This window comes from Sinocyclocheilus rhinocerous, unplaced genomic scaffold (assembly GCF_001515625.1).
Source record: "Sinocyclocheilus rhinocerous isolate Xijiao unplaced genomic scaffold, SAMN03320098_v1.1 scaffold974, whole genome shotgun sequence".
NCBI lineage: Eukaryota > Metazoa > Chordata > Actinopteri > Cypriniformes > Cyprinidae > Sinocyclocheilus > Sinocyclocheilus rhinocerous.
In genome coordinates this window covers 794,258-803,302 of record NW_015627262.1, presented here as the reverse complement: position 1 = coordinate 803,302, position 9,045 = coordinate 794,258, and the positions used below count along the sequence as shown (strand labels likewise).

At 37.7% G+C, this 9,045-nt stretch overlaps 1 protein-coding gene across 1 annotated transcript in view; it reads left to right on the top strand.

Moving 5' to 3' along the window:
• LOC107726653 (conserved oligomeric Golgi complex subunit 6) overlaps positions 1-9,045 on the top strand; it is a 61,514-nt gene that overhangs the window by 4,504 nt on the left and 47,965 nt on the right. The window lies entirely within an intron of this gene.

The following is a 9,045-nucleotide window of genomic DNA, read 5'->3' as shown; positions in this document are numbered from 1 at the left end:
AACACTACACATAATACATTTTAATTGTGCATCTGTTTTTTATTAACTTAAATTGAACTTTTAATTAGCCGAGCTGGTAATGCCTACAGTGTTGAATTTAGCAAAGCATGTAAACACCACATGTAAAAAATCTTGTGTGGACAGACTTACATTTTGAATGCATTGCTGTTATGTTAGTGCTGAATTACTATTTCACTTTTTGTACTGATTCTAATTATCCCTCTATTTTCTTCAGTAATGGACATATAAAAAAAAATCTGAATTAAAACACACACACACATACATTTTCATATATACATATTACAGTTTGGAGTCAGTAAGGTTTTTTTTTATTTAAATTTAGTATTTAGCAAGGATGCATTAAATTGATCAAAATGAGTGAAGTGACATGTGGCCAAGTATGGTGACCCATACTCGGAATTTGTGCTCTGCATTTAACCCATCCAAGTGGACACACACAGCAGTGAACACACACTCGGAGCAGTGGGCAGCCATATTGCTGCAGTGCCCGGGGAGCAGTTGGGGGTTCGGTGCCTTGCTCAAGGGTCTCACCTCAGTCGTGGTATTGAGAGTGGAAGAGAGTGCTGGCCATTCACTCCCCCCACTGACAATTCCTGCCGGACCTGAGACTCGAACCCACAACCTTCGGGTTACAAGTCCGACTCTCTAACCATTAGGCCACGATTTCTATATCAAATCAGTGGTTCACAGAACTTAGTATTCATCAAAGAATCCTGAAAAAAAAGTATCATGGCAAGAACTGTTTTCAACATTGTTAAAAAGTAGTCTGATAAAGTCTACATATGTATCTGAATTAGGGTTGTCAACGTTAACTTGTGCGATTAATTCAAAATCTTTAACGCGTTAAAATAATTGAATGCAAACAAATTACTGAAGCATGTGAAATTGCGTCATTAATGTAATTTACATCATGCAGTAAGATGATCTTGGGAGTCCGGAGTTTCTCACACTGAGCATCTACAATGGCACAAAACCTGTATCCCTGATAGGCGGAATTTTCTATTCTAACACTTTAACCTGATTTCGCTTCTCTGATTTCAATCAGGTCTTTTAAAGCCTCTAAACTCTGGGAAAGTTTTCAGTCCAATGATCCAGCAAGCGAATACATTCAAACAATCAGTCCAAAACTGTCCTAATGTAAAAAAAAAAACAGGCTGACTACATCAGAGATGGCAGAGAGAGCAGAGACTCATTTTCAGTGAATTATTCATTGTGTGTTTGGCTTTAAAACACAAGATCTGTCATATTCTGTGATTATTTCTGAAGAGTGCGAGCATAGGCGGAGTGTGTGTAAGGCTGGGGAAAGCTTAGCCTTAGGCCACGGGGTCTTGGGGCAAAAATGCCACTAAATTGGACAAAAATGCCCCTGCACAAACAAATTAAATCTATTACGTCTGTTGCTAACAAAGTGTAAATGAATAGAAAGTGTCGACTGCACATTAAATTAAGATTTGCTCATGTTGCACCGTATTTCATTTTAGGCGTTTTTACAGTGTTGCGCATTATAAACAATCAAAGCTGACTGAATTCCGTGAATTCTCTCATCATAAACAACAAAGCGCAGATGTACGTAAAATGTAATTAAGGGATTAATTTCGCAGTGTAGACAGCTTCAGTGATTATAACGATAGTTTTGTTTTTTTGAGTGCGATAGATTAAAGTTAGTGATAATGTCATTTCTGTACATAATTCATTCGCCGTTTGAATAACCGTGGGAAGGAAACGTTATATACTTATCAATTTTTAATGTTACATGACACCCATGTAATTTTTTATTTAGTACTGACCTGAATAAGGTATTTCACATAAAAGACGTTTGCATATAGTCCACAAGAGAAAATAATAGTTGAATAAAAAAAAAATGACCCTGTTCAAAAGTTTACATACGCTTGTTGTTCATGGGTCCCTTGTTTGCCCTGAGCAGTTAAACTGACTGCTGTTCTTCAGAAAAATCCTTTAGGTCCCACACATTCTTTGGTTTTCCATAATTTTTTGTGTGTTTAAACCCTTTCTAACAATGACTGTATGATTTTGAAATCCGTCTTTTAACACTGAGGACAACTGAGGGACTTACTGCAACTTACATGCAACTATTACTAAAAGTTCAACCGCTCACTGATGCTCCAGAAGGAAACACGATGCATTAAGAGCCTGGAGGTGAAAACTTTTTGAATCTGAAGATCAGGGTAAATTGAAATTATTTTGTCTTCTGGGAAACATGCAAGTATTTTCTGAAGGGCAGAAAATGAAAATATATCATATTTAGGCAAAATAAGAAAAATGTACACATCTTCATTTTGTTCAAAAGTTTACACCCCTGGCTCTTAATGCACCGTTTTTCCTTCTGGAGCATCAGTTCGGTATGACCAAAAATTTATATCACTGTATTTTTCAAAATTATACCGGTTTCACGGTACATGACGGTATTTTTTTTTTCATGCATGACCGGGTGTTAACCATATTTTCTACTGATTGAGAGAGGAAATACTGCAGTATATTGACTTAGAATGCCCTATTTTACTGTCATGATGAGTGAATATTGTCAAAAAATACCGCACTAAATAGTGACTAAACACGGCCCCTTTTACTACATGTTAACCAGGAGTCACTCTCATTTATAATCGCGGCATCGTCTGATAAAATCAACATACATCTACACTAAAGAGCGGCTATGCGGTTGTTTTGGCTATATTACTTTTTTGTCTCATGCAGCGCACTGCCTGCGTTTGAGTAACAAACTAAAAAAAACAACAAACAAAAAAGTGCATGTGATATTAACAGACGAACTACGCTCATATTTATAATTCCAAACAATCAGTAAGCGACAGGTGCTAGGAAACGCTGTTTTGTACTCATTTATTGACGAGTCGGCTGCGGTGCTTCTCTGCCGCTCACTGCACAGAACAGACGCCGAGAGAGGTGACACTTCTCCGGGAAAGTCAGACCTCGCGTTCGCGGGAAATCTTCCAACTGAACCATAGCTAAGGTTTATCCCAAAAAGTCGCTAGGTTTGTTAGTATGAATATTCTATGGAAAAAAGCCGCTAAAAGGGTCTGGAAGTTGCTAAATCTAGTGCTAAAGTCGCGCTTGTGTGTGTGTGTGTGTGAGACACGGGAGCTGATAGCAGGGGGCGGTGGATATTTGTGGCGGTCAATGTGGATATTGTGGATGAGTTCTTCTGTGTCATCACGTTCTATTAGTTCTACAGCTTCAGTTTCGGAACTTTCATGCTTAGTAACACATACAGCTGTTCCCTCACCACAGTGAAAAGGGACCCCTTTCAAACAGTGTCGCGTTCCGAACGTTGTTTAAGCAACATACATGTATTGCCGTATTTTAAAAATTCATATCATAACAAAAATAAACACCGGTATTCGGTATGAACCGGTATACCGCCCAGCACTACCCAAAAGGTTGGAAAATAAAAAAATAAATAATCCTTAGGGAAGCAAAAGGGCCCTGCGCCATCTAGGGCTTTGGCCCTAATTATAATCCTTAGGAAAATCCTTGGGCCCTAAAAATAGAGGACCAAATCAGCTTATTAGAATGATTGCTGAAGGACCATGTGACACTGAAGACTGGAGTATGGCTGCTTTGCCATCAATAAATAAATAAATTGCATTTTAAAATAAGTTAGAAAACCGTTGTAATATTTCACAAGTTTGATCAAATAAAAACATTCAGAAACATGAAAAAAATCATACTAACCTCAAATTGTTTAATGGTTGTGTGTGTGTGTGTGTGTGTATACAGTATATATATTTGTGTATACAGTGTGTGTTACTGACCACAGTAAGATTTCCCTTTGCTTTATTCTGATGTTTGTGCCTAGATGAGGAGAAAATTTGTGTAATTTAATTCAAGAACTTCTGTCTTTGTAATTAATGACTATCCAGGACATCTTCTAGAATGTCACAGTGTCGTATTTCTGGTAAACATCACAATGTTTGACTATTTTTAGCAGTACAGCAGAAATAGACATTGTTCTGTTCTACAGCACTGTCAGCAGGTCAGCCTTTCAGGGAAGATGACGACAAAACTGTGGTGTTTCACATATCTCATTTCCATTTATACATTAGAGAAATTTAAATTGATATTTGATCCCTGCTATACTTCAGTATTGCATTTCCAATTAATATTCCCTTATTTGTTTTGCTGCTTGTTTTGGTATGTGCGACTAGGTTCCTTGTTTGGTCGAAAACAAATCCTATCAGGATATTTGGCTGTAGTCAGAGGCACAAAGTGAAAGCACAGAATGATAACTCGAGGCTCTAGCTTCAGTGTATCTTGTGCATTCTGCCACCCACAGATCCGGTTTATGGCCCTCACTGGTTGAAATGTGCTTGTTTATGGCTATTGAGAGACTGCCAGCGAAAGTCATTTGATGGAAGTGATTGAAAAGAGGGCTGATAGGGCATTGTCACTGCTGGGCTGTGGTGTGCCATGTGTTTTTAGCAGTTTAGCAGTACAATAAGATGTGAAGAGAGACAAATAGCTCTGTTCCAAAACCCAGTGAGCTGCCCTGCTGTCTGCTTTCTATGGGCAGCTGCGTCAAAAACAATGAGTCAAAAACAATTATAAAAAACAACTATTTTATTTTTTGTGACAGGGCCAGTGAAAATAGTGGCAGGGCAAATCAAAATTTGAACCAGTAGAAAAAATTCTTAAAAAGCCAGTAGAAAAAAATTAGGGATGCACCGATACCACTTTTTCCAGTACTTGCCCGATACCGATACTTTTATTTTTGGTACTTGCCGATACAGAGTACCGATACCGATATTTTTATTGCATTTGTACATTTTTTAAATATTGGGTACAGAAACCAAAAGAGTATGTATAATGTAACTGTGTTAAACTGTGTCAGAACAAATTCAGCTTGATAATCTTAGATAACTTTGATAGAAAGGAATGTAATGGATTACAATCAACCAAAAAGTATTCAGACAGCTGTTAGTATGACAGTATTTACACAACTATCAATTAGGGCTGCACGATAAATCGAAATGGAAACGAGATCGCGATTCGACCGAAGCTGCAATTGTCATGCGTATCTTTCAGTGAAGCACGGTTCTGTGATCAGCAGTAAATCTCCATCCAAAGGTCAGAGGGCGCTCTCGCGCTGAAACTCCAAATACGCCTCGCAGAAGAAACCCAGAAAATGCTTATCGCTGCAGCTGAATAAACAGAAGATTCAACTGCTTTCATTGATTCAACATGACTAATAAACACACGACTACGGCAATATACGGTTTATCGGAGTTCTTATTATTATAATTTTCATTAAAATAAAGTATATTTATAATGCAATGCCTTTATCACTGCTTAAATACTATGAAATATGTTGCGTGCCTTATTCTCTGTAAGAAGCCACATCATCTCACAGAAGGATGTATTTCAAACACTCGACTGACATTATGAAGTGAGTTTGGAGTAAAAATATGTTATTAAATGTGGTATTTTCACATGCTTTCAGATGGAGCAGCATTTACTTCACAGAGCCGTAGTTCACTGAGAAGCTATGCAAACAGCTGTCATTATCGCGAACGATTTCTTCGATTTCAGAATCGCGCAATAAAATCGTCTGCGTTTTTTTTGCGTAACTTGTCAGTGAACTACGGCTATGTGTAGTAAATTCTGCTCCATCTGAAAGCACGTGATGATGATTTCCTGCTGATTACAGAACCGGCTTTACTAACAAAATGCACATGACAATCGTATTCGATTAATCGTGCAGCCCTACTATCAATACTTAGTCGGGCAACCCTTAGCCTTAAAGGGGTCATATGATGCAGAAACACTCAAGCAAGCAAAACACGCGCAACGCTGCACGTATTTGTACTGGTGCGGAATGAGAGGGACAAGTAGTAAAGTGCATTTCACACAGGCTGCTAGATTCACTTTCGCCAGAAAGTCGTGTATGCCTAAGGTTGAAAATAAATGATGTTTATAGTGAATGCCCCTATAAATGGTCTTATTTTTACGATTTAGTTTGAATCCAAATGATGCATCTGCTAAGTGAGTGAACATCAAAGATCACACAACAGAAGTGCGCGCGCGCTCTCTCTCTCTCGCTCTCTCTCTCTCCCTCCCGTTAAGTAACTTGTGCATTGTTTTATTTACTTGTTTTTGACATATCCGACCGAACTACAAACTTTCCAGTGATGTCTGTAAGAAAGGTATATTCACTCGACAAGCTCGCGCATCTGCCTGCCGCACGTTCAATCCACTCAGCGTGCTTTGCTCATTAGCTCGCGCACATCAGCTATACAGGCGTTAATACTGAATGTTTAAAATTATATTCATTGCATACATATACTTCGTAGACATCCTTAATCTCTAATAACTCCATTCTGCTGTCTGTTGTTCTGTTGTCGGTGTTTCTTTGTCTGAATATGGCACTTATCACATGCTGTGTGGTATCGGCGTTTGGTATCGGGGCATTTTAACGAGTACGAGTACAGGAGCTCAGTATCGGGCCCGATACTGGTGCATCCCTAAAAAAAAATCCTTAGCATTGAGCCTAAAAAGATTTCTATTTTAATACCTTTAAAAATCTAATTTATTCATTGAGGGAAAAGCTGAATTTTCAGCAGCCATTATTCCAGTCTTCAGCATCACATGATCCTTTTAGAAATCATCCTTTAGAAATTTCTTCTTCTTTTTTTTTAATCAATGTTGAAAACAGTTGTGTTGCTTACAATTTTTGTGGAAGCAAATTCTTTCAGGATTTTTTTGATGAATAGAACATTTAAAAGAACAGCATTTAAAGAATAATTTATATATAATTATTTGGAAAATTAACAGAATCATGGAATAGAAATTGTATTCAACAATTTAAATGTATTTTCTTTCACTTTTAATCAATTTAATGGATTCTTGTGGAATAAAAGTATTCAGTTCTTTCCAACTTAAACTTTTGAACAGTAGTGTATAAAAAATTAATGTAGTACTGTATGAAATGTTGAGTTTACTGCAGTATATTGTGGGATTGTATTCTAATGAGAGATAAAGTGTTGCTGCCTTAGAAACTGGCTTACAGAGAGGTGTTATAAGGCAACATAACTTTTGGAACAAACGACAGGCATGCGCCTATGATGTCTTGGTAGTTTTTCAACTAGGTTTTCTGATTAGGTCTTGGAACAGAGGTGCAGACTTCAATGAGGAAGGGAACATTGTGGTGACACAGAACAAGATATTTTGATTAAGAGATGAACTGAAAGATGGAAGTTCAGAGATTTGAGTGATTAAACAAGCCTGAAATTGGAAGAGGAATTAATCCTGTTGTTTGAGAACCAAGAGTCCACTGTATCTCTGACCTTCTGGAACGGCATCTGATTTTGGCACCAGTGGAGATGCTGACAGCTGTGATGGACAGTTGGCATCTCTACGCTCTATTGCCATCAACCCTGTACTCATCCAGCAGAAGAATTTGATGAAATCCACAGAGTAACACACAAAAACAGGCAGGAGGGAGAGGATAGAGAGCGAGAGAGAGAGAGAGATACATGGATGAAAATATGAGGTCATTTTTCTGGAATACATTGTAATGGAACGTTGTCAGGAAATATTTGTCCAGGCCAATAAAAATGCTTACCGTTAGTTTCATGCCATTCCCCAAGATTTCAAATTCGTCATGTCATGAAAAACAAGATTTCCCTTCCTCTTTTTCCTGTAATAAGAGTTTGGTCTACTGAATGCAAATTTTTTCTCCTTAAAAATGGCTTGTTTATGATGCCACAACCATAAGTGTATTAATTATTGCTGAGATTTGCATAGTAACACCTATTTCACATTCATCAGGGGTGTCCAGTCCTGCTCCTGGAGGGCCAGTATCCTGTAGAGTTTTAGCTCCAACTTGCCCCAATACACCTGCCTGGAAATATCTAGTAATCCAAAAGACATTGATTAGCTGGTCCATTGGTGCTTAATTGAGCTAAACCCTGCGCTGTGATGTTGCACTCACGTCTTATGGTTGATGATATATTTCCAAGGTTGATGTATCGGTAATTTTATGATGTATAAAATTTTTTATTTTTTTGGCCGATGTTTCGGAAGTGGAACCTTTATTTTGACCGCTCTGAGAACACAAATGCCTGAGCACACGGAGCTCACATTCTCCATCTTCATTAGTATACTGTCTCTTAAACAGTTCTAATAAATTATTAGAGCTGTTAAAGTAAACGGTATACAAAAAAATATTATAGCCTTTGCTTTTCTATTATTAGTAACTTTAACTTTACTTTTTATTTTAACTGTACTGTGTAACTGAAAAAACAACAACAACAACGACAATACAAAACTAAATAAAAAACAAGATAAAGATTACAAAGTGATTCACAAAATTCACACATATTTTCACTTCACAAGCAATCAATTACACATTTGAATAACTTGACCTTTATCACACTTCCGCATTCAAAAAGCGGAAGCTTCAAATAGTAGTGTAAAATAATTTTTGCTGTAGCCGGTATCAATGGCAGTGCCTATAGCACGGGTTTGTTGATTTATTGATGTACAGTTCATCAGACACTTAATCTAAACACATCAACCACAGTTTACACTAATTATTCGGGTATGATGAAACAAAGTAAAATGGTGTCATACAATTCCGAAATATGTAATATGATATATGGTGTCATTTCATGATTTAAAGGGGAGCACACACGCCTACTGTATGTACAGTACAGTAAATGTGAACTACAAACTTTCCAGTGATGTCTGTGAGAAAGATATATTCACTTGACAAGCTCGCGCATCTGCGCCGCCGCGCGCTCAATCCACTCAGCGTGCTTTGTTTATCAGCTCGCGCACATCAGCTATACAGGCGTTAATACTGAATGTTTAACGTTATATTCATTGCATACATATACTTCGTAGTAGACATCCTTAACTCCATTCTGCTCTCTGTTGTTCTGTTGTCGGTGTTTCTTTGTTTGAATATGGCGCTTATCACATGATGTGTGGTATCGGCGTTTGGTATCGGGGCATTTCAACGAGTACGAGTCCAGGAGATCAGTATCGGGC